Source organism: Aythya ferina (genome assembly GCF_964211825.1).
Source record: "Aythya ferina genome assembly, chromosome: 1".
In the NCBI taxonomy this organism is placed as follows: domain Eukaryota; kingdom Metazoa; phylum Chordata; class Aves; order Anseriformes; family Anatidae; genus Aythya; species Aythya ferina.
The window spans coordinates 86,654,527-86,681,008 of record NC_140296.1 but is presented as its reverse complement, the minus strand read 5'-3'; the positions used below and the strand labels follow the sequence as shown (position 1 = coordinate 86,681,008).

The 26,482-nt window shown below is 39.5% G+C and overlaps 1 protein-coding gene across 13 annotated transcripts in view; it reads left to right on the top strand.

Annotated features, from left to right (window-relative positions):
• Positions 1-26,482, top strand: part of DMD (dystrophin) — a 1,246,037-nt gene that overhangs the window by 964,961 nt on the left and 254,594 nt on the right. The gene's annotated exons all lie outside the window — the stretch shown is intronic.

Below are 26,482 nucleotides of genomic sequence, written 5' to 3'. Positions count from 1 at the left end.
CCTCAGCTGTAAGCAGTTGCCAGCTAACTTTAGTTGATAGGTGATATATTTTAACTATTTAAAATGAAGTGTATCATATTTGGTATACTATCTTCACATCACAGTCACTATAGTGATTTTGCTGGAGTCATAAATTGAATCTGAAAATGACAGACTGAAAATGATAGGAAGCAGTCTTGAGGTAGAAATGTTATCCTGTAGCTTTGAAGCAAATCTATAGTCAAGAAAGTTTTTATTTGATCCTTGATCACATTCTTGATTGCATTTCACAGTCTTGCAGTGTTTCGTTTAGATACCAATTCCTTACTAAAAGCAATTTTTGCAGCTTGTCTCCAAATTGTGAATCATCCAATATGCAATCTATAAAATCAGAGCACTTTACAGAATAAAAATGACTTTCTTTGTAGTAGTAAAAGAGTTTTATATCATTGTACACTAGATGAGATACATAAAAATTAAATCTAAGTTTTTTTAATCAGTTTAGTATATTGGATTAAGTTTTATAGCCTACAACTGAAACTAGAACTGAATTAGTTTTTAACATGTTTTTAATTAAAGCTTATGAACAAGGTCAGGAAAGTTTGTTTAGTTAAATATAAAATAAATGTAGAAGATCTTGCATAATAAAAGTTAGTTAAACCAATGATGACTACTAAAATTTATTCCTGCTCTTCGTTTAATTTTTATGAAGTCAATATTCATATGAATGAGTCATTTTGACACCATTTTCCCGGAATCAGACTTGCCACTGACTTAAGAACCTGTTTAAATAAGAGATGCTACTGATGTCCACTGAAAAAAATCCACATAATAATAATTTGGAATTTTTATTTTTATTTTTTTTTTTATAAAGAACTAAACCAGAAAATTAGTGAAAACATTCAATGAGTATTTGCTTGCATTTCTGTTGTTACATAGCAGTAGCCATTTTAGCCTTATTGGTTTTACTATCTGCAATCTGAGAAACTGGCTGGAGGGTTTCTCACCCTTCCTGGATAAGAAGTGTTGTATGTCTAATGCTCAAAATTATTCCCCATGAGTAGGCAATGCAAGCAGGTTAGAATGCTTAGACTGGAGAACTCACATAACTTGCTTTTGTCTTTATGTAGAACTACAGCCACCATTTGGTAAAATATCTTTGTAAAGTCCAACTCTACGTGTGGCTGCTGTAGATACTCAGGTATCAATTATAGCTAAGAGTACATCTTTTAAGTATGTTAATGGTTCAAGCAGAGATGCAGGTGTGTCTAATACTGTCTAAATGTGCTAATTGCCATTGTTGCATGTAAGCAGCTGAGCAATAGGCTAACAGAGATTACAATTCTTCAAGAAAGTCCTTGCAAGCTTCTACAGGCTTCTATAAAACCTGCAGAATTGTTCACAGTTCAAGTGTCTGATGATTTACTATAGTAGATGCTTTATGTCCCCTGCTCCCCTCCCCCCCCACCCCCCCAAAAAAAAAAAAAAAAAAAAAAAAAAGATGCTTAGGTGACTGAGTTGATATTTCATCTTTAGAAGAACAGGAGGACAAGATTAAGCTTGTGCAGATAACTGTAAAACTACATTTTCATACTATTTGCCTGCATGGCTTTGCTGCTACCTTTCTAATACTTTAATATTTTGTATGTAATATTTGCAAGACTTCCTGTGATTTGGGAATGTGAAAAATAAGCATGTTGCAAACAGTAGTTAAGCTTCTCTGAGGGCTGTATCATTTTGTTAAACGTGATCATGTTGTATCAAGTCTGTCTCTTGTGAAAAACTGATAAATGTGTACTTACACCTTACCCTGGAAGTGTTCAAGGCCTGAGTTCAAGGGGCTTTGAGCAACCTGACCTGGTGGGTGGCATCCCTGAAGGTCTCTTCGAACCCATGTCAATCTATGAGTTTAATGGAGGTTACCAAAAAGCTTGAACTCTTCCTCACTTGTAGTTTTTTGGGGAAGTATTTCCAAGTAGTAGCTGTTATAAATGAGGTCTCAACTCAATCTGAATTTTGTAATATTTATAAAAGAAATATTTCTAAAAGGTATAAACGGCAAGTAAACAGTTCTGAGTGTGCAGGGAGTCTACACTCCGCCAACACGCACACATGAACATCAAACATTCCAAATATACAGAACATGGCTTTTACATACTAAACCCTAGTATGTCTATATATACGTACAATCAGAAAAGGTAACAAACAATCCTTTAAGTTCCATGATGTAACAGTCTCCATTTTCCATTCATTTTCTTGATTACTAACAAGTCTTCATTTTCCATTCCTTTTGAGCGATGTGTCTCGCTTTAAGTTGTCAAGCAACTCGGTCTTCAGGCCTTATGTATCCCGTTCTTCCCAGATCGAAGAAAAGCATATCCATCTCCTTGTGAAGGCCAATAGGCCTGGGTCAAAAGGCACGTTCAGGTCAGCAGGGGGCGTAACAGCAAAAGCCTTCGGTGGCTGTAACAGCAGAGGGGCCCACGGCGTAGCAGTCGGATCAGTAAAAGAGCCCGCAGCTCCCTCACTATCTGGCAAGCCACACGTTTGTGATTGTGGCTCCACATGGCTCTTTAAGGCCTCAGAGATTGCTTGCCAGGTGCCGAGCAATCCCACTGCAACCTTGTCATTTTTAGTTGCAGAGTCCCACACCTTGACCTCAGTTTGGGCCCACATTTGAGGCTCATAAACTGTCCAATTGTTAATAAGGAGAATAAGCTGTAAGGTTACCAGGACGGTCTTTGTTCCTAAGGACGAACGATTCCCCATAACGCGCAACTGCTTACCAGCGAGAGGCAGTTGTGTGCACAGGTCCGCTTCTCTCAGCTCGAGCTTCTCTCCAGCTCCAGTGCGCCTATTTCCAGCGACTTTCTGTACGAGCTTCTCTGAGCAGTTTGCTGAGTTTGGCCGAACCTATCTTCATGAGGCAATCAAAGTGCCTGTTCCCGTCCTGGTCTCCATTCTGCCAGCCTGTTCCTCTTCACTTCTTTTTCCTTCTTCCTTATTGATCATAACTTCATCACATCGTGTTGCCTTTCTTTTTTTTTCTTTTTCTTCTTTCTTGAGGGCAGGCTCCTCTCTTATACCCTTCTCTCCACAGCAGTTCTTTTCAAAACAACTTTTCATTGCTCAAACAACTTTGAATGTAAGGACAACAGCAAACACCCAGAAACATCCATGCCTTAAGTGGAGAACAAGAAACCAACCGGAGACTGCATGGAGTCTCCTGAATCACCCTTCTTTGTTCCTTCTAAACTCTTTTATATTCCTGATGGCCTCGTCGTTAAGAGTCTAATGTTATCTCAACCACCGGGCTTTCCAACACCCATGGCCACATTCCCAAATTTCCCCTTCTTTATTAATATCAACCATTTTCTCGACACGAATTACCACTCCGTATATAACATAGCCGAGCCTTTTGCTCATGCAGAACTTATGGAGTGAGGTCTTGAAAGAACATCCTAGAGATTTCTTTTGTTGAGCAACTCTGCAAAGAGAAGACGGAGTCTGTGGGCCTTTGGATGGCTTAAGTGCTAATGTAAAGATTGTATTTTGTTATGTTGTCCTGTTCTTTTGTTTGCTTGTTTTCGTGGTGCCGTTTTTGGTCTTGTTTATTTTTCCTTGCCCTTTACACTTAAGCTGTCAAGTTGTTCTACGGAGCAAAACAAATTGTATCTTGATGGTTTTGTTTGTTTGTTTGTTTTTCAACAGAGTATATTGTTTTTACAGAGTACATTTACTCTGAGTAGAAAGGAGGCATCTGAACTATCTATTGCAGGCTACAAGAAAAGGTAGTTCTCCACTGAGCTAGGCAATGATTGCAGATATGTCCATGACTGTTACTTTCATCTAGGCCACGAACAAGTAATGCTCTGGTGACCTGATAGTGATGTAGAAATAAATTCCAAATGGTTTTGGCCATTTCTCCAGTTTTTAGAAATAGTTTTATCGCAGCTTATACATGTCTTGAGTGCCAAGAGGAAATATACCATTAAAGAGTTTTATTTCATCTCTCCGTATTCTCAATTCAAATGGGCTAATTATTTTTGTGCTTATTTTCTTTTTTAAAGAAAAAAATAAGAGTTTTTCACATTGTTTTGAAATGTTTTTTTCTCCAACCAGCCTTTAATATCAAAAATGTGTGACGGTGTAAAAAATGTGAACACTCCTTCCCATGAAGCAGATTAGTAAAACAACAGGCAGGCAAGCAGCAGTAATATCGCACTTTGCCTGTTGGCAATAGTTCAGCCAAAGCAAGTACTTTAGGCATTAAGGCAACATCTGCCAGCTTGTGTTTTGTTTTGTTTAAATAGATTTGCAGCTGATTGCTGTGTATTTACCCTTTGCCTTACTGTTCTGTTTTATAACATTGAACTATAACAAATAGCATTCTAACTCCTTTAATAGCCAAGTTCGTGAGTGTTTGATGGTCGTTTCACTTTTCACTCACCAGTCTTTTTTATTATTTTTTGTTTGTTGGTGATACCGCAAAGATACACTAAAGGCACATAAGCTGATCAGCTGGAAAAAGCCAGAATGACTTGTAAACAGGTCTCTTCTCTTTAGAAGCGTCAACTTTCTAAGGAATAACTATATTATAAAGCATAGGTAATTTAAAGAGAAAGCAATCTGTATTGCTTGTATTAACAAAAATAAATATAACAGTTGAACTAAAATGTTCTCAAGAGAGAAAGATACAATGAAGGAAGCAACTATTATAAATTCTCTATATAGAAAAATGCGTTATGGTACTATTATGTTACTTCTTCCTTTTGTAAACACTCATATTTTATGTGAATGATCATATAAATATAAAAACTTGCTTAAAATAATTTATTTCTTGGGAATCTACAAAATGTGCTTAAATTTCACTAACTTTAATAATGTTAATCTAAAAAAGGGTTTAAATCTTTCTTAAGTAGAGCATATTTTATGGCATTGCATTCATTCATTGCGTACATTCTCTGGGAACTGTTTAGGTCTCCAACCCAGCACTGTGTAACAGGCACTTTTTTCAAACATTTGCATCTCCCCCCACTTTCTATACTCAAGGTCAATGGAATTTCAGGCTGTATGCCAAATGTTACCAGCTTTTACTGTTCAAGATGCTTTCTTTGGCTCCTGAGATGAGACAGGATGCACATGTCAGTTACAATATAAAAAGTAAATTTTTTTCCTCACTGCAGGACATGGGCAGTGAATAATCAAGTTTTTATTTTTATTTTTATTTTTTTTTTAATTTATACATAAGATTATCTTTCTGTTTCTGTTATTAGTTTAAGTTGTAGGGTATTAGAGAGGAGTGGCAAGCAGCTGAGCTTTTAGACGACCGGTTTGATAAATCTGAGATACCAACACCCATATTTTTCTAAGAATAGTTGTTAAATCTCTAATGCATCCAGTTGTACAAACATCTTGATTTTACATGCTAGGTGGACAATATAGAATACAAAGGGCCAAATGAGCAAAAGGCATAAACATCACAAAAGTAGGATGCCCATCTGTTTCCTATGTAATAAGGCATAATATAACAGTAATTATAAATGTAAAAAAAAGACCTCATAACTTAGTTTTCATCTTCGTGAATAGCAAAGCTTTCCTCATCAGTGGTGGCTTGCTATAAAAATACTATTGCTGGAATGCAAACTTCATCTGTACATTATGTTTGTAAATATAACTTTATTGAATACACAGAAGGAGGTTGACCATTCCACCAGAGAGCTGTATACTGTACCTGTACCTGTACTGTACCTAAATATCACTCTGCTTTATGCCACTTGTAGAAGAAATCACACTTCTATTATAGTTGAATTGCAGTCTGGGTAAGGAAAAAGTGCTGTTATGCAGCAGCAGCCAGTGTGAAGTGTGTTAAGTTATACTGAAGGCTCACGATTGACTTCAGTAGCTAGACCTGGGGAGTCGTCTTTGAAGAGCTGTTGTGGTTTAACCCGGCCGGCAGCTAAACACCACACAGCTGTTCACTCACTCTCCTCCCTCCCTCTCTGGGATGGGGGAGAGAAATGGGAACGTGAAGCCTGTGAGTTGAGATAAAGACAGTTTAATAAGACAGGAAAATAATGATAACAATAATAATGATATGATAACAATAATAATGATAATAGTACTACTAATAATAATGTGTACAAACAAGTGATGCACAATGCAATTGCTCACCACCCGCTGACCGATGCCCAGCCTAACCCCAAGCAGTCCGGCCCCCCTCCCCCAACTAGCCACCCCTATATATTGTTTAGCATGATGTCAGATGGTATGGAATACCCCTTTGGCTAGTTTGGGTCAGCTGTCCTGGGTCCGTCCCCTCATAGCTCTTGCTGCACCCCTAGCCTGCCCATTGGCAGGACAGAGCAAGAAGCTGAGACGTCCTTGGCTTGGTGTAAGCACTGCTCTGCAACAATTAAAACATCGGGGTGTTATCAGCACTCTTCTCATCCTAAGCCAAAACATAGCACCCTACCAGCTACTAGGAAGAAAATTAACTCTGCCCTAACTGAAACCAGGACAAGAGCTTATCATTTGCTCATTTAAGCTTGGATTGCTAAACTTGAGAAGGAATGAATTCACAATACATTGGAGAATGAATATATATATATATATATATATATACACGCATACATACATACTTTGGAGAATAACATACCCTTCTTCTAGGTTCTTCAAGCCAGTCTCTTGCTTTCCATTCTTTTATTATTTTGAAGGTTGGTCTGCATTCCTAAAATCAATGTAATTCCATGGACATGCATGAACAGCTATTATTTTTCTTTGTGCAGACATGCTTTAGTTGAGTAAACTAAAAAGTGAAACAACCAAATTAAAAATGTAAGTGACTATGAGAACCTTGTTTATATGTCTGTGTCTGCAGTTGTTGTCCTGGTTATAGAGCTGTATTAGTGTGGATGTGAACAAGAAATCCTATGCAAAAAAATACCTCAGATAAAGATGATATTGGTCAAGTGTCAGTTTCCCATGTAAATCTATCTATCTATCTATATTTTATTTTTTTTTTAATATTTTTTTTTCTAACAAAGAAACCACAGTATAATCACTATTCTTTTTTTTTTTTTTCTTCATATTGGATTTTTTTTGATCATTTTTGAAACAATCTTGCCAGTATCAAGAAAGTAGATGTCAGTGTCTGCTTTTTACAACCAATATGTCGTGCCAAAGCTTGTCATTTACAGCAGATTAACAATAGATGCTGTTTCAAAATTACAAAGACTGATGGAAAACATTGCAATTGTAGGGCAATTGTTTTCTTCTGTGAGAGAAGTTAATAGTACACATTTATATTGATTCTATTTATAATTTTAAAAAGTAAATTTCAGTTTAGGTGTTTGTGACACCTGTCTTTGAGATCTTTGCGTGTTTTTTATTCTATGAGTATTTATGTTGTTTTATTCAGTTAGTAGAACTATTCACGTTGAATGAAAGTGAGTCTTGGAAGTCCTAAATAATGCATCCAAGATTGTTAGGGAGTAAGCAATTTTATATCAGCATGTTTGAAGAGCTGATGTAGTCCTGTTGACTGTTCTTTTGAATAGAAGGATAAACATACTTTGTTTTAAAACATTTAATCTAGGACTCTTCTGAAAAGTCAGAATTTGATCTTAGACCCTAATCGTTTTCTCTTCAGACAAAAGGTACCAAAAAAAGCCATTCATTTTCATGAAATTAATTTGCCTTGCTTCCTCTGTATAACTCTCCATGTTTCTCCAAAGCTGTTCTCCAACAGAGTAATGGTGGCAAATTTTGAAGAGTAAAGGGTTAAAGTTTTTCTTGCCTTTTTTTTTCTTATTACTATTATTTTTAACAAAATAATACACTATCAAAAGGATGTTCACCTACCCTGGCAAGGTTTAGGTGCTCTGAATGTAGTCTGACGCATTTACTGTTACATGTTTTAGTTTAAATATCACCCCTTAGCTTTTCTATATTGAAGACTAAAACTAAATACGTGTGTGTGTGTGTATTTATTTATTTATTTGGGGGAAAATGATTGCTTTATGATAGGGAAAAGCTTACTTATTTGAAAGTGTGGTTGTTTTACCCAACTCCATCATGAGCTCCAACATAACTGCTCTCTCACTCCCCCTCCTCAAATAAAAAAGGGGAGAAAATATTATGGAAAGAAAGAACTCCAGGGTTGAGATAAGGACAGGGAGACCACTCAGCAATTGTTGTCACTGGCAAAACAGACTCAGCATAGGGAGATCAGAGAAATTTATTACCTGTTACTAACAAGCTAGAGAATTGAGAAACAAAACAAAAAATGACAACAGAACAAACTAAAAACAACATCCCCCTGAACCACACTCTGTCTTCCCCCCAAGTGGTACAGGGAAATGGAGGCTTTGGTCAGACCCTAATGCTTTGTCCCTGCCGCTCCTTCACTGTCACTCCCTGCCCCTGCTCCCTCCCACAGGATGCCGTCCTTCCCGAATTGAGCCTGTGGGGGCTGCCCACAGGCAGCAGCTCTTCAAGCACTGCTCCCACACGGCTCCATACCATGGGCTCCATCCCCCAGGAGCAAACTGCTCCATCACAGGTCCCCCCACACCCTCTGCTCCTGCATGGGCTCCTGTCCATGGACTGCAGCTCCTGCAGGGGCTCTCCATGTGCCGCAGCCTCCTCCAGGCCACATTCACCTGCACCACTTGGGCTCCTTCATGGGCTGCAGCGTGGAGATCTGCTCTGTGTGGGACCCATGGGCTGCAGAGGGACAGCCTGCTCCACCAGGGGCCTTGCCACAGGGTAACTTCTGTCCCGTGGCTGGAGCACTTCCTGCCTTCCTTCTGCACTGACCTTGGGAGCTACAGGGCTGGTTCCCTCACACGTTCCCACTCCTCTCTCCCAGCTGCTGTTGCACAGCATTTTTTCCCTTCCTTAATTCTGCTTTCCCAGAGGACCAATGATCATTGCTCCCTATCTCGGCTCTGGCCAGCGGCGTGACCCTTTGTAGCCAGTTGAAACTGGCCCTTACCTAACATGGGGCAACTGCTGGGCTCTTCTCACAGAGGCAGCCCCCACTACCAAAACCTTGCCAGGTAAACCCAATACAGAAAGACAGTCTACTAACTACCTACTCTCTGAAACAAACATTGATGTTCAGAATATAATTTCAAGTTTATCAGCAATGACATAACATTGTTCTATTATCTGTTTCTTCCTAATGCCCCTAAAAATGATGTTTCAGCTGCATATAGGAAAAAATATAAGAAGACATAAATGCCACCTCAAACTCCTATAAATAGGTCTTAAAAGTCATCTATTTTGGTTACATCCTAGTTTTCACCTTATTTTGTTCTCCACTCAGCTCACTGCAATTTTTGTACAGTACTGACAGCAGTACATGGATCCAAGATGAGAAGTCAACTGAGGGCACTAAATGTTTTCAGTTTACTTTATGACAGCATAGTTTTGGATATGCAATGCTTTCAAAAAGCTGGTAGGATGAGCTGAAAAAGCAGTGCTACCCAAACTGTGTCATGATTGATCATTTCTACCTTTATGATCATATTTTATTTTATTTTTTTGAGAAACTCTTTATGATTTGGGAAAAAAAAAAAAAAAGGTGTTCTTGAGTTATTTCTGGAAGGGGTAGCATCAGTCTTTTATTAAAAAAGATCTATGGAGCCTTGTGACTTAAGGAACACATTTCTTAAAACTTTCCATACTGGTGTGAGTATGAACTCAGTACTTCTGTCACTTTAATAGATACATCTAGGCTAGAACCTTTATTAATCCCAGAAAAGCAGGAGATGATCTGGAGATTTGCTGTGTCCACACAGAAAAACAGAAATAACCTGTAAGAGAAAAGCGTTCTTAAATCAGTATTTTTAAAAGTTTTATGTCCAGCAAGTGGTTTGCTGATGTTTGTTAGACTCATGTTTTTTAGGCTTACAGCTATGTGGGTTTGGTTGTTAGCTGTTATCTAATGTTAATGGTTTCATTGTAGACAATTAGAGGATAACAGCACTGACATTTCTCAAAAACGCCTTTAGCCTCAAATACTGAGAGCAAGTTAATTATTTAAGTAGGAGAAGTGAAAATAAAACATCTAAAAGATCATTTCACAAGGTGCTGAGTGTAAGGAGACGCACTTGAAATGCTTTTACACAAACACACGCAGTATGAGGAATAAAATGGATGAGCTAGAAGTCCTGGCCCAGTCCCGCAACTACGACATCATCGGCATAAGCGAAACCTGGTGGGATGAGTCCTGTGACTGGGGTGTTGCAATAGATGGTTACAGGCTCTTCAGGAGGGACAGGCAGGGTAGGCGAGGTGGTGGGGTGGCGATGTATGTGAAGCAGGGGCTGGACTGTGTGGAACTTCAGGTCGGCGATGGCAAAGTTGAGGGCCTCTGGGTAAGGATCAAGGGACGAACGAATAAAGGGGATGTCGTTGTGGGAGTCTATTACAGACCGCCTGGCCAGGACGATAGTGCCGATAAATTTTTCTTTACAGAACTAAGAGAGGCCTCGAGATTAACTCCCCTTGTCCTTATGGGGGACTTCAACTTGCCGGACGTTAACTGGGAGTGCCACACGGCTGACACGAGTAAGTCCAGGAGGTTCATGAAGCACCTAGATGATAACTTCTTGGTGCAGGTGCTAACGGAGCCAACTAGGAAAGGTGCCCTCCTAGACCTGTTGCTAGAAAACAGAGAGGGTCTGGTGGGAGATGTGGTGATTGGTGGCCGCCTCGGTCATAGCGACCATGAAGTGGTCGAGTTCAAAATTTATGGTGACAGAAGGAAAAGTGCCACCAAAACCTCATCCCTAGATATGGGGAAAGCAGACTTCAGGCTGCTCAGGGAACTAGTCAGCAAGGTCCCCTGGGAAACTGCTCTTGAAGGCCTCGATGTCCACCAGTGCTGGTCACTCTTTAAGCGATGCCTCCTAGAAGCACAAGATCAGGCAATTCCTAAATGTCGCAAGTCAGGCAGGCGGGGCAGGAGGCCGGCGTGGCTGACCAGGAACGTTCTAATGGAGATTAGGCGGAAACAGAGAGTGTTTCGCTACTGGAAGGAGGGCCAGGCGTCATGGAAAGAATACAGGGATGCTGTTCGTGTTTGTAGGGAGAAAGTTCGTGTGGCCAAAGCACAGCTAGAGTTGAAGCTGGCTGTGTCTGTGAGAGAAAATAAAAAGGGTTTTTTTAGATATGTAAATGGAAAAATGAGAACTAAAGAATACATAGGGCCGCTCCTTGATAGGGAAGGTCTCCTCACAGACGATGACATAGGCAAAGCAGAGACGCTTAACGCCTTCTTTGCCTCTGTCTTCAATGCCGATGATGGGCTTCGGGACCCAGGGTGCCCTGAGCTGGAGGACCAGGACGGTGGGGATGACAAACTCCCAACTGACCCTGAACATGTGTGGGATTTGCTACTCCACCTGGATCCCTACAAGTCCATGGGTCCGGATGGGATTCATCCCCGGGTGCTGAAAGAGCTGGCGGACGTCATCGCGGAACCTCTTTCAATTATTTTTCAACGATCCTTGGAATTTGGAGAGGTCCCGGTAGACTGGAAGCTGGCAAATGTTGTGCCGATTTTCAAGAAGGGTCAGAAGGAAGACCCTAGCAATTACAGGCCTGTCAGTCTCACATCAGTGCCTGGTAAAATCATGGAGAAGTTGGTTCTCGAACTTACTGAGGCGCACCTGGGGGACAAAGCAGTCATTGGTCCCAGCCAGCATGGGTTTGTGAAGGGTAGGTCCTGCCTAACTAACCTGATTTCCTTTTATGATAAGATCACCCGTATGGTGGACCAAGGGAAACCAGCTGATGTGATTGTTTTGGACTTCAGCAAGGCTTTTGACACGGTTTCCCATAGGATCCTACTGGACAAAATGTCCACCATACAGCTAAATAAAAACATCATACGATGGGTGAGCAATTGGCTAACGGGCAGGGCCCAAAGGGTTATGGTAAATGGGGCTGTGTCAGGCTGGCGGGCGGTCACCAGTGGGGTCCCTCAAGGCTCCATTTTAGGGCCGGTACTTTTCAATATTTTTATAAACGATCTGGATGTAGGAATAGAGGGTATTTTGAGCAAGTTTGCTGATGACACCAAACTTGGAGGAGTTGTGGACTCGAATGAGGGCGTAAAGGCCTTACAGAGGGATCTGGACAGGTTGGAGAGCTGGGCGATCACCAACCGCATGAAGTTCAATAAGAGCAAGTGCCGGGTCCTGCACCTGGGACGGGGAAACCCTGGCTGCATGTACAGACTGGGCGATGAGACGCTGGAGAGCAGCCTAGAAGAGAGGGATCTGGGGGTCGTGGTAGACAGCAAGTTGAATATGAGCCAGCAGTGTGCCCTGGCAGCCAGGAGGGCCAATTGTGTCCTGGGGTGCATCAAGCACGGCATCGCTAGTAGGTCAAGGGAGGTGATTGTCCCGCTCTACTCTGCGCTGGTGCGGCCTCACCTCGAGTACTGTATGCAGTTCTGGGCACCACAGTATAAAAAGGACATGAAACTGTTGGAAAGTGTCCAGAGGAGGGCTACGAAGATGGTGAAAGGCCTTGAGGGGAAGACGTACGAAGAACGGCTGAGGTCACTGGGCCTGTTCAGCCTGGAGAAGAGGAGGCTGAGGGGAGACCTCATCGCAGTCTACAACTTCCTCGTAAGGGGGTGTCGAGAGGCAGGAGACCTTTTCTCCATTAACACTAGTGACAGGACCCGCGGGAACGGGGTTAAGCTGAGGCAGGGGAAATTTAGGCTGGACGTCAGGAGGGGGTTCTTCACAGAGAGGGTGGTTGCACACTGGAACAGGCTCCCCAGGGAAGTGGTCACTGCACCGAGCCTGTCTGAATTTAAGAAGAGATTGGACTGTGCACTTAGGCACATGGTCTGAACTTTTGGGTAGACCTGTGCGGTGTCAAGAGTTGGACTTGATGATCCTTAAGGGTCCCTTCCAACTCAGGATATTCTATGATTCTATGATTCTATGATTTCTTACTGCTTAGACAGGTGCTTCTTCCATTCTTATTGGCTTTTCTCATTTTTGGTTTATATTTTGGTCTTGAATGAAATTAAATTCCACTGCTTTGTTTGTATTTACTCAAACTTTGTATGTTCCTTTGACATGCAAATGAGAATAGTTGTCATGCTATAGTGCAGCCCAACGGGAAAAGATAATTAAAGAGTTTACAGCACAGCCTTCTAAATGGAGAGTAATTTCGTGCAACAATATGAATCATAATTGGAGCTTAATATGGACAGAAACACTTCTGAGAACTCTTACTCTTTTTACATCCACAGGAGGGGCAGGAGGAGCCAGGTGCTAAGGAAGTAAGCCTAGTTTTTGTGAAAGAAAACAAAGATGTCAGTTTTTGTGCTTATTCCACTAGAAGATTAAGACAAATGTGTTCTTTTTCTAAAAGGTGAGATTTTCAGAAGTAATGAGGGAGTTTTAGTCTCTGTTTCAACAACAACAGAAGCTAATGCTTTGTGCCCTGAAAGTCCATCTTTAAATCTATATCCTATTAGTCTGCAGATAAATTAACAAACTCTAGCAAACTGATTATTGTTCTCACCAAGGGCCTATTGCAACAAATGCATGTCTTTCCTTTCCCCTCAATAGACTTCTTATCAAGCTTCATGTCCTTTAAAACAAACAACTGAATGGAAATTAATAAAGCTGATGGACTAGCAGAGTGCCAGCACAAAGGAATTTGACCTTAGTTGTCATTTTTTGTTACCATTATTAGTCCTGTGATAGCCTTGTTTTGTCTTCCCCCAGTGTTCTCTGTGGAATTTTTTTACAGACTGTTCGTGCTATTGCAAGCATTATTACTTCATTCTTGCTCAGCTTCTGATCAGCTCCTGTACAGGCAGTGTAAGCCTTCCGCTCTCTACTTTATAAGTCATGCTAGAAACAGAGAGGACCATTCAGTCTGCCTGGTAAATCTTTGGTCTCTGGAAATTGCTACCAAATGTGCCAATTTGACAGCAGCATTTTTGTCTTCTCTGTGCATCTGTGTTTCAACTATGAACAGAATTTGGACCACACATGGTGTTGTATAAACTGTCAGAAATTGTCAACTGATAATGTTTTCTTTCTGGATGAGAATCAGTGGCATGAGAGGTGAATGGTCATGACTCTTCCTGGCCAAGGCAGAGGGAAGTGGCAAGACGAAGACTAGATTGGAAAAGAGCAGAGTGAGAAATGCACTTTTCTTGCATGTTTTAAAATGCAAGTGGTGAGAAATCAGAGGAAATCTAAGATTAAGCAGGTAGACAAAAGGATACCAGTTTTTAAGACATGCCTGAAACAGGTACATAGGAAAGGAAACAGTAAGGAAGCAAGGAAGTCGTGAAAAGGAAATGCTCAGTATGTTCATGTTCTTTAACATGCAGCATAAATTGCATCTTCACCAATACCCCAAATTGAATTTCAAATTGTTCTATGTTACATTCCCTGACAATTTAAAAAAATGTAGAGTTCTTTCCCCACCACTAAAGGTTATATGTCCTGCAAACTATAAAAAGTAATAACTCCTGCAAATGATAAGAAATAATAGCTCTTGGAATTATCATTTTAGTAGGCATATCTGCACATTCTTCATTTGTAAAAGAGACAATCATTTACATATCTGATGAGTATCAGCTTTAGAACAACAGTACCTTGTGGCGACGAATCTTACAGGTCCACTTCTTTTTTAACTATTATTTTTATCTGTTTAAAATGAAGTCTGTATCTTTGAGACTCCATTTGTTCACTTGACATAATGCATAGTAGAAACAAATTTGCTGGAATTACTCCAAATGCCATGCTTGCAACACCCATTTCCCACTTTCTGTATTTTATCTTATTAGTAAAGTATGTTTTTTCCTTTCTTTTTGTTTTCATTTTATATATTTGATCTCTTATTTTGCAATTCCAGTAAAATGAAACCTTAGTTTAACTTAAAAGAAAAAAACAACAGAAGATGCTGGATGCATCTTCTGTTCTCTACAGCACAACTTATACAAGCTAATTTTTTGGGGGAGGGATCGTTGTTTTGTTTGTTTTTGAAAGCTCTGAATGAGATGCTTTTGTTTATTACCGGTAATGGTAGAGTTCAATAATTTCCATGAGTGCTTAGTACTTCAAACATGGCTGAGGTTGATACCTGAGTTAAGGTAGTTAATTACTAATAATGTCTATTGCTCTATTATGAATAATACCTTTATTAATTCTGAGAAGGTAGATTTATTTTTGTGGTTGTTGACCTGTAAGATTTCCAGTGTGGACTTATTCCAGGGTATGGAAAGCAATTCCACCGAAACTGTCTTTTCTCTCTGGTTCCAGTGGGGAACAACAGCCAAATAGGCTTATTCAAACACAGATGGCACTAAGAAACTGTAGTTCAGATCTGCCTTTGTTGACACCCCTGCTTTTTATTGTGTGCTGACCCATTGGAGCCACTTGTCACCATTATTTTTTTTTAACACTGGGCAAAATTATAGTAGAAGTATAGAATATTTTTATTAGGTTTTGCTTTTGCCTAAATTGTTTTTCACATCATGTCATTGCTTTAGTTATTTTATATCTGAAATTACTTTTTGCTGCTGGCTGGGTTGAGACAGTGAAGAGCAGAGCATGTACCACTGCGTTAAGGGTGGACATAATATTTATTCCTATTTTGGTACTGTTAATCTTTCAGGTGCTAGTATGTATGAACATCTTCACCAAGGTATTAGTATTGATTTTAAATAGGTGATTTCTTCAAGGTTACAGCTAGTTCAGATTCTAGTGGTTTATATGACTTTAAAGCTTCCTTGTATAGACTGGTATTGTTTACACATCTATATTGAACCTTCCTGTTATCATATTCTGAATGATTCATTCCATCTGAAATTATTCAGTTCTTGCCAGGCTTGACTAACCTAAACAAATTTGCCACTTTGCTCTTCACGCCTTTTTCCTAATGGCTATGAACATCATTTGCATTGACTAATTATTTTTTTTAATCTCAATTTTGCTTCATTCAAGAGGTTTCTGTAACACAACATTGATCCCTGCTTCTAAATAGCTCCTTGTATAGGGGCTTATCCTGTAAAACTATAGTAAAAATATCACTTTATTGTCATTTTCAAAATTTGTTTCAATTTTAACAAAAAATTGGAAAATATGTTTTTCTCAAAGACAGATTTTTATTGGACCATAATACACTTAGTGAAGAAATGAAGAATTATATTCACACATGAAAATAGAAGTCTTCCTGAATACCATTCCAAACAGAGGGCTTCTTTTCTGTTTCTGTCCTGGAATGACTGAAACTCAGAAACTCAGTATTTTTCATATTTAGAAGGAGAAATCATGTATATGTATTTGTTTGTGTACTGTTTGATTATGGAGGGGCAACATATAACTAGCCACAAATATTAACGATCGCTGAACATAATTACATGTTGTGTGATGTCATCAACAGTTACTTACATGTATGACCTGGCTAGCTTTGACTGGATCAGGTGAACTACTCATTAAATTTACGAGATTAATGTCACTATTTGATATTTGGGACTACTAAAATAAGTAATAAAAGCTGTTCCTGTTCATGTTGTCATTCTGAATAAGCTGAGCCACATTAGACAATCATATAGAGGTCAGATTTGAACATACAGTTGTCATTAAAACATTTAACAATTTCAAGTAATTGAGACAAACTATATCACAGGCATCGGGTAACAGATAACAGGACCTTATTTTAGATCAGTTTTATAAATAATCAAGAAAGAAGATAATCCAATAAATCAAAATAGCTTATAAATACATTAAAGAACAGTAAGAACAATGTGTTGTGGTGATACTGCTCATCTTTAAAAATATGTATTTCCTTCAATGCTTAGTATTTTTATCCTTTAGAAAAAGATTGACTAGCGTGTGCATATATACAATATATATGTAAATCAGTAAAATACAAGTTTAGATATTCATGCTATTGTAAAACATAGAATTTGAGTCTTTTCTAATACTGCATGACACTTATGGCTAATTCATTTTCTGTCGTGCATATACAATGAAAAGGCAGAATGAAGTAGATTAAGTAATGCTATTTTTTTTTATCACTAATGAACCTATGCATTTACTTGTTTGCATTTTGAATAGGAAGGTTCACAGGTTGTCTGTAGTATACTTGTGCTTAACTAATAAAAATGTATGAATTATCAGTTGAGGCTATTATAATTTTTTTATTAATAGCAACAGAATGCAGACTTCTCAAGTGCTTACTTGAGGTTAAGCATGATTAAAAAAAATAATAATAATAATAATAAATCTAGTTTGCTCTTTTATGGTTCTCCTGAGAGAACTTGTCTGTGACTTTTAATGTTTTACATTAATTTTCTTCCCATGAACTTTTAACATAACTCTTTGATCTGATTTCTAGGAATCCTCTTGTAGTACTAGAATATAGTTTGAAAAAATTAAGACAGCCATCATCTGAAAAAAGTAATATCCAAGCCAAATAACAGGACATCGTATGCAAGATTAAGGCCTCAATACCACTCCTGGCTACTTGGTGGTTTGCTTATGATTTTTATTAAGGATATCAATTGTGTTTCACATCTATAGTCAACTTTCTGTATACAGGACTCTCATAAAAGAGAAACATTTCAAAGCACTCAAGCTTTGCACGCTGTTCTTAATACCTTGCTAGAAAACCTGGGCCATGGCTTCTCTGAATGAAGAGCAAAATGTGAAGTAGGGAATCATTTAGTGATTTAGATATTCTTGAGCCTACCAGGGGTGGTGCCGCGCTAGACCTTCTCTTCACAAACAGAGAAGGACTGGTAGAGGATGTGATTGTCTGGAGCTGTCTTGGGCAGAGTGACCACGAAATGGTGGAGTTCTCTATTCTTGGCGAGGCCAGGAAGGGGACCAGTAAAAACGCTGTATTGGAATTTCTTTGAGGGCTGACTTTGAGCTGCTGAGGACACTGGTTGGTGGAGTCCCTTGGGAGGCAGTTCTGAAGGGCAGAGGGGTCCAGGAAGGCTGGGCGCTCTTCAAGAGGGAAATCTTAATGGCGCAGGAACGGTCTGTCCCCACGTGCCCAAAGACAAGCTGGCGGGGAAGAAGACCAGCCTGGCTCAACAGAGAAGAATTGTGGCTTGATCTTAGGAGAAAAAAGAGGGTTTATAATCTTTGGAAAAGTGGGCAGGCCACTAGGGAGGACTATAAGGACGTAGCGAGGCTGTGCAGGGACAAAATTAGGAAGGCCAAAGCTCATCTGGAGCTCAATCTGGCTACTGCCGTTAAAGATAACAAAAAACATTTTTATAAATACATCAACACAAAAAGGAGGACTAAGGAGAATCTCCATCGTTTACTGGATGCGGGGGGAAACTTAGTTACAAGAGATGAGGAAAAGGCGGAGGTGCTCAATACCTTCTTTGCCTCAGTCTTCAGCGGCAATACTGGTTGTTCTCTGGATACTCAGTACCCTGAGCTGGTGGAAGGGGATGGGGAGCAGGATGTGGCCCTCACCGTCCATGAAGAACTGGCTGGTGACCTGCTACAGCACTTGGATGTGCACAAGTCGATGGGGTCGGATGGGATCCACCCAAGGGTACTGAGAGAACTGGCGGAGGAGCTGGCTAAGCCACTGTCCATCATTTATCAGCAGTCCTGGCGATTGGGGGAGGTCCCAGTTGACTGGCGGCTAGCAAATGTGACGCCCATCTACAAGAAGGGCCGGAGGGCAGACCTGGGAAAATACAGGCCTGTCAGTTTGACCTCAGTACCAGGGAAGCTCATGGAGCAGATTATCTTGAGAGTCATCATGCAGTACTTGCAGGGCAAGCAGGCGATCAGGCCCAGTCAGCATGGCTTTATGAAAGGCAGGTCATGCTTGACGAACCTGATCTCCTTCTATGACAAAGTGACGCGCTGGATGGATGAGGGAAAGGCTGTAGATGTCGTCTACCTTGACTTCAGCAAGGCTTTTGACACCGTCTCCCACAGCATTCTCCTCAAGAAACTGGCTGCTCATGGCTTGGACTGGCTTATGCTTCGTTGGGTTAGAAACTGGCTGGATAGCCGGGCCCAAAGAGTCGTGGTGAATGGAGTCAAGTCCAGTTGGAGGCCAGTCACTAGTGGCGTCCCCCAGGACTCGGTGCTGGGGCCAGTCCTCTTTAATATCTTCATCGATGATCTGGACGAGGGCATCGAGTGCACCCTCAGTAAGTTTGCAGATGACACCAAGTTAGGTGCGTGTGTCGATCTGCTTGAGGGTAGGAAAGCTCTGCAGGAGGATCTGGATAGGCTGCACCGATGGGCTGAGGTCAACTGCATGAAGTTCAACAAGGCCAAGTGCCGGGTCCTGCACCTGGGGCGCAATAACCCCAAGCAGAGCTACAGGCTGGGAGAGGAATGGTTGGAGAGCTGCCAGGCAGAGAAGGACCTGGGAGTGATGGTTGATAGTCAGCTGAATATGAGCCAGCAGTGTGCTCAGGTGGCCAAGAAGGCCAACGGCATCCTGGCTTGTATCAGAAACAGTGTGGCCAGCAGGTCTAGGGAGGTGATCGTCCCCCTGTACTCAGCTCTGGTGAGGCCGCACCTCGAGTACTGTGTTCAGTTTTGGGCCCCTCGCTACAAGAAGGACATGGAGGTGCTCGAGCGGGTGCAGAGAAGGGCGACGAAGCTGGTGAGGGGCCTGGAGAACAAGTCCTACGAGGAGCGGCTGAGGGAGCTGGGCTCGTTCAGCCTGGAGAAAAGGAGGCTCAGGGGCGACCTTATCGCTCTCTGTAAGTACATGTACCTTAAAGGAGGCTGTAGCGAGCTGGGGGTTAGTCTATTCTCCCACATGCCTGGTGACAGGATGAGGGGGAATGGGCTAAAGTTGTGCCAGGGGAGTTTTAGGTTAGATGTTAGGAAGAACTTCTTTACTGAAAGGGTTGTTAGGCATTGGAACAGGCTGCCCAGGGAAGTGGTGGAGTCACCATCCCTGGAAGTCTTCAAAAGACGTTCAGATGTAGAGCTTAGGGATATGGTTTAGTGGGGACTGTTAGCGTTAGGTCAGAGGTTGGACTCGATGATCTTGAGGTCTCTTCCAACCTAGAAATTCTGTGATTCTGTGATTGTAGGAAATCATGATGCAATGCTATAGTGACAGTGTAACAGAACTCAATACCAGACCTTATAGGATGGGAAGGTGATTTATTTTTTTAAAAGCAAAACTAGTTTCACATACCCATGTACTCTTAAATAAGTGTGTCCCAGTTGTCTATCCAGCATTTAGGCACTGAGATGTTTGTATCTAATTGGTTATCCAGAGGAATTCCTTGAAATAACACAGCACAGGACACATCAGCTAATAATGTATCATCACATCCCCTGGGTTCTTCTCATGTGGTAAATGGTGTGCAGGCTTCAAGATGCATCTTATTTGAATCTTACATAACTCACTAATAAATGCAACCTATTTTCTTTGTTGGCTTTTGCCTTCTTGAGGTAAAGATCATGAGTAAACTAAGCATGTGCAAGTCTGTGGGCCCCAATAGGAAGTACCTGTGAGTGCTGAGGGAGCTGGCAGATGTCCTTTTGAGGCCACTCTCAACAATCTTTAAACAGTTGTGGTGATAGGAAGAGGTGCTTGAGGACTGGAAGACAGCAAATGTCACCCCTATTTTCAAAAAGTGAAAGAAGTACCCAGGGAAGTACCATCTGGTCAGCCTCACCTCAGCGCATGGGAAGGTGATAGAGCAACTAATCCTGGGAACTGTTTCCAGGCACATGAACAGCAAGTTCCCAAATGACACAAAACTGGGAGGAGTGGCTGATATGCCAGAGGGTTGTGCTGCCACCCAGAGGGAGGCTGGAAAATGGAGCGAGAAGAACCTCATGAAGTTCAGCAAGGGGAATTGCAAAGTCCTGCTCCTGGGAAGAAACAACCCCCAGCACCAGTACATGCTGAGAGCTACCCAGCTGGAAAGCAGCTTTGCAGAACAGGCTCTGCAGGTCCCGGTGGACACCAAGTTGGTTGTCAGCCAGCAGTGCACCCTTGCACCAAAGAAGTCTAGTGGTATCTGGGCTGCATTAGGAGGAGCGTTGGCAGCAGTTGGAAGGAAGTGATACTTTCCCTCTGCTCAGCATTGGTGAAGAAGGATCACTAAGATGATTTAGGGACTGAAGCATCTTTTGTACAAGGGAAGTTGTAACCATGTATCCTCAAGCAGAGAAGGTTCGGTGGGGGATCTTCTGAATGTATATAAACATCTGACTGCACATGTAGGATATAAAGAAAAAGGATCCAAGCTCTTTTCAGTGGTGCCTAGTGGACAAGAGGCAAACTGGGGCACAAACAGAAACACAGCAAGTTTTATCTGAACATCAAGAAACACTTTTTCACTGAGGGTGACCGAGCACAGGTTGCTCAGAGAGACTGTGGATTCTCCACCCTTGGAGATGTTCAAAAGCTGCCTGGACATGGTCCTGGTTGACATCTTTTTCTAAGTGGCCCTGCTTGAGTAGGGGTTTGGATGAGATGACCTCCAGATGTCCTGCCCAACCTCAACCATCCTGTGACCAAATGTATAGAAACAAGTGACAGTTTCTCTATAGACTTTTTTTTTTTTTTTGTGGTTCCTACTGATTTCTCTGAGAATAGATAGATATATTTTTAAACACATCACAGTTAAAAGCTACACTCTTTCTTGATAATGAATACATGTAGATAGTACAAGTAGAGAGGCTGGAATTCTTTTGAACTTTTCAAAAGTATTAATCTGGAAAAATATGCATAGCTATGTCTTCATATTTCTTGAGACTTTCCTTATACATATAATGGATGAATTTTATTTTATTTTATTTTATTTTATTTTGCAAGATTGTATGAATGTGTGCTACTTTTTTTTTTCTCTATTTTTTTTTTTTTAAGTGACACTTACCAGAGATGGATACATTTAAAAATGGTTATCGAGGTAGTGTTTTAGAATGTATTGCCATGTCTTTTCACCTATGAAGAACTGTAAATGTGAATATATCTCCTGGAAGATGATCTGTGCTGCAGTTTTTCAGCTAATTGGAAAATCAGAACTGAGTCAAGGACTGCCAACCAGATTTTGGTCTTAAGATATGATGATGATTATTGTGTCATATACAATCATGAATGTGGGCCTTGAGCTGACAAGAGTTCAAGTGGTTTTTAATCATTTTTGTTTGTTTATAGAGTTGGGATTTCTGTTTAGAAATAACAGCAGCTAGGTGTAAAGGAATGACTTTAAAAGGTGAGCTAAGTTGCTTCTACAAAGAGAACAGGTTTGAAGAACCTTGATATTTTGAAATCTAATCTTGCATACAAGCCAATGCAGTGTTTGTTAGTGCATGTTTTGTATAAGGCTGTTTTAAACCTACCTTTTGGTTAAATAACAGAAAATATAAACTTATATTTCCTTAAAAGGCTTTATGGTGTACTTTATGCGTTTATTTCCATTAGCTGAAGTTAAAATTATGCATTTATTTCCATTAACTTATCTGACTTTTGGGGAGATAGATTTTATTTATCTGGAATATATAAGAAGTTATTTATACGAGAACGAATCCAAAAAGATAAATCACAAGAGAAATCAAGTATCAATGTAAACACCTGATAATTATATCAAAGCTTATTGAAGTGGAAGAAAACATCACAAAATTGTGTGCTATTTAAGAGTTATATTTGGAAAAGTTGGCCAGAGTTGCATGGGATTGCATGAAATTTCATGTATATCCACTTCTTTTGTTTTTTCATACCAGAATGGTAAGACCTCCTCACTCCCAGACTTAGTGTAGTGTTCTGGTGTATTTATGCCTGTCTCCACTCTATTGAAATGTCTACAATTGTTCTTTGATGGGTTTGTCTGTTATGTATTTTTACCTTTGAAATTCATCCAGAAGAGTTAAGGTAGTGCTGGTAGAACTATCACAGAATGTGTTGTTCCATTTGAAGCTACCTTAAGGGAGTTGGGATATTTTCTGGAGGCTCTTTATATCAAACACACATCAACTCTCACTGAGTTCAACAGAACTTGAACATTTCCTGAATTTGACTCTGGAATTCCATTTTATTTTTTTTTATTTAATTTTATTTAGATGATCCTAAGGAACAGAAACTAGAACTAGAAACTAGATTTCTAGTGTCTTCTCAGTCTGAAGTGATCATTATGGAGTTTCTACAAGTATTACTCTGTATTCTAGTATTACATCTGGTTATAGCTCCTGTTGTATTACACTCTTTCTACAGTAAAACTATTTTAATCACACTCCTTCATTATCATGGGGAACTTACTCTATATTTCAGTTTTCTGTAGGAGTCTGCAACCTCCTGAATAATAAACAAGAACTACATATGTGAGATAGAGAGCAGTTCTTTACAACTAATACTACAATGTTAGATAAGCAATATAAAAAACAATAGGCAGTATGCCCTCTGCCCGTCTGTCTTATATGGATGCTAACAAGATTTGGTTACCAATTGCTTCCATCTGAATACTACTGAACTGGACCATAGCTGTGACTTTTTTTTCCTTTAGCAGTTTCTTGTGTCTTAAAATATACTGACATATAGAAATAGTTTTTTGTTTGTTTGTTTGTTTTTTGTTTGTTTTGTTTTGTTTTTGTTTTTGTTTTGTTTGTTTTGTTTTAATATTTGGAATATATCACATAGTCAACATCTTCATGTAATGTTAGTATTATTCAGAGTCCAAGTTTCAAGTTTTAGAGGATGAAAAATGACGCATTGTGTTTGTTTAGTGTTACTGCCACTTAACTTTAGATGATGCATGGTACAATTAGAACTGCATTTGCTGCCAGCTAAGTTTTCGAGTCTGGAACCTGAGGCTTGTTTCTCTTGAATGGTAACAAATATCTGTTCTGCTGGGCTGTGGGAACACAGCCCTTAGAGGTTGTAGCTTTAAATGAAAACTGTACTAACAGTTTAATAGTATCCTTTGTGAATCCTAATTGATTTCATGTAATGCCATCAGTGCATTTTACAGTCTTATTAAATTGAGTTGTTTCTACAGTAATTAAGAGTAAGAAAACAAGTGCCTTAAGAACCTAATTATTTTCACAATCAGTTTTAATTGCAATTCACTCTCTTAGAAAGCCAAGATTTTATCTTAATAAATTGTATCTGAGTAATTAATATGCTTTTTATGAGAAGCAATGCTGACTGTCTTGGAATCTCAAAAGAATTACATTTTGGAATCCAAGGATTCCAAAATACTCTATAATGTCTATTACAGACTGAAGTGTGAAGGGGACTGAAACAGAATGATAACCTCTTTGCTTCTTTTCTTAGGATAAGAATCCTAAAATCCAAAACAGACAAAAAAAAAATGGATTTTGTTCTGACCATTTTCTGGCATCTCTCTTTAATGGGAATAACAGAATTATTAAATCCTATCGTCCTATGTTTTGTTGGAGCATTGCTCAAATGATACAGAAAACTAGACTGGAATCTCTTCTGTGAATTCTGGGGGAGTAAAAAGAAATACTTCAAATTTAGACTAAGGGCTATTTAAAAAGTATCTTGAGAGAATCCATCAGAACATATTTTATATCTACAAGTTATCTTTAATAATATTTTATATGTCAACTCTAATTGTGTGATGTTTATATTCCCTTTTCTTTAACCTAGCTATTCTTAACATTTTCTTTCTGGAAAATGATTAGTTTTATTTAAAATGTATTAATGGGTAGGGAATCAAAAGTAAATATAAAATGTTTTAAATAACATAAAATATAACTTTACTGAATTTTTAAAGGAATTCAAATGGTCCACTTAGTTTCATTAATGATTTTTCTGTAGTTCACACTAAGTATGATATTCTATGGTTATGATGAACATAGGAAAAATATTCAGTAATATTATGGTTTTTATATATTTAGTTATAGAACTGCACCAAGGCATCAAGGGAAGAAGATACAAAAGCAATCCGTGCAAGAAAGGCTTGTCAGAAGAAGTTCCCTCTAGTGATCTTTATGCTTGCTATCCCATAAAGATGCATTTGGGGAGTCTGGGACCTCATGAATGAATAGAGTGAAAGGAGCAACAGAAATTATTTTTAAAAGGTCAGCGAGGAGTTTGCCCCTGTGATAATGTAGATCCTCTGTGCTGGTAGTGTCAGATGCTTATTTGAAAAGAGGTTATTTAAAGAACCTGTACGGAAATCTGTGTGTGTGATTTTTGTGTTCCAAAGTATGATATTTCCTTTGTTTTTTGCAATCTTTCTCAGTCTGACAAATAATGGTGCAGAAGAGCTGTTGGATTAATATCTGGATTAACACTGATTTGAAACATCATGGATGTTCAGATCATCACACATAACTCTCCTTTTTTTCTCTTTCTCACCAAATATCAACAGTACTTTGATAAAGAAAAGTAAAGAAACAGTCTAAATTCAAAAATGTATTTCAGTTGCTTTAGTGTCTTCAGTAACACAGAGCATTTCAAAGGAAAATGCTGGTTTTTAATTATTTTTGTTATTTTCACAAGGGGTTTGGATATTCTGAGAAAGGCTATGATAAGTGAAGCAAGAAGCAAGCCAAAAGAAGTAGTTCACCTCTTTCACTAAAATACTTTCTTTTTCTACATTCATTGTCCTAAGTACTTAAACACCAAAAAAAAAAAAAAAAAAAAAAAAAAAAAAACAGACACAAAATTTTAAAATAAACTTTAACTTTAACTTTTGCAATTTTACAATAGAAATGCTTGCCAGAAAAAAAAAAAAAAGTGTCTTGCTAAGAAGAGCAAATAATTACTATTTCAGTCTTTCATTCCCACCCCACTTTCTGCCAACAACATTTTTAGAGGACAAATTATGTGGGCTTATTACTATCATCAGGAGCCGCTTTAGGCTGTTATGATCTTAATATTTTAAGAGATTGTTATCATCTAGGGACCCTTTTGTGATTGTCATGCGAAGAGTTCCACTGAGTCCATTTCAAGACAGATGGTCTGAGCTGAAATTGGAAGTGGGTGGAAGGTTGTATTTTTTTGTTTTGTTTTGTTTTCTTTAACCCCTAGAAATAAAGAGAATCAACAGGGAACTGCCTATTTTGCAGTAGCGGTTGCCATTAATCTCTCTGTATGCAAAATTATACCTGAAATTTTAAATAATTTTACTGGTTGTTGTTACCTAGTCCATATGGGTAGTGCCGCCACTACCAGTGCAGCATTGCAGATTGGTAGATCACTTTTTTTTTTTTTTTTTTTTTTTTTTGATAAAGTAAAAAAGAGAGAGAGAGAAAAAGAGAGAGAGAGTAACTGTGTATAGGAAGAGTACCCTGTCACTGGTGGGAATCCTTTCTAAATGTCTGAGTCAGCAAAATGGTGCCTGAGCTTTCTCCTTGGGCCATAACAAAAGCTTTTTTTTTTTTTTTTCTTCTTGTTTGTTCAAAGAATTTCCCCACAATGTTCTGGGGCCCCCAGCACGAGCAGCATGGTAGTATTAGAACAAGTCCAGATGAGGGTCACAAAAATGATCAAAGGACTGGAGCACTTCTTCTATGGA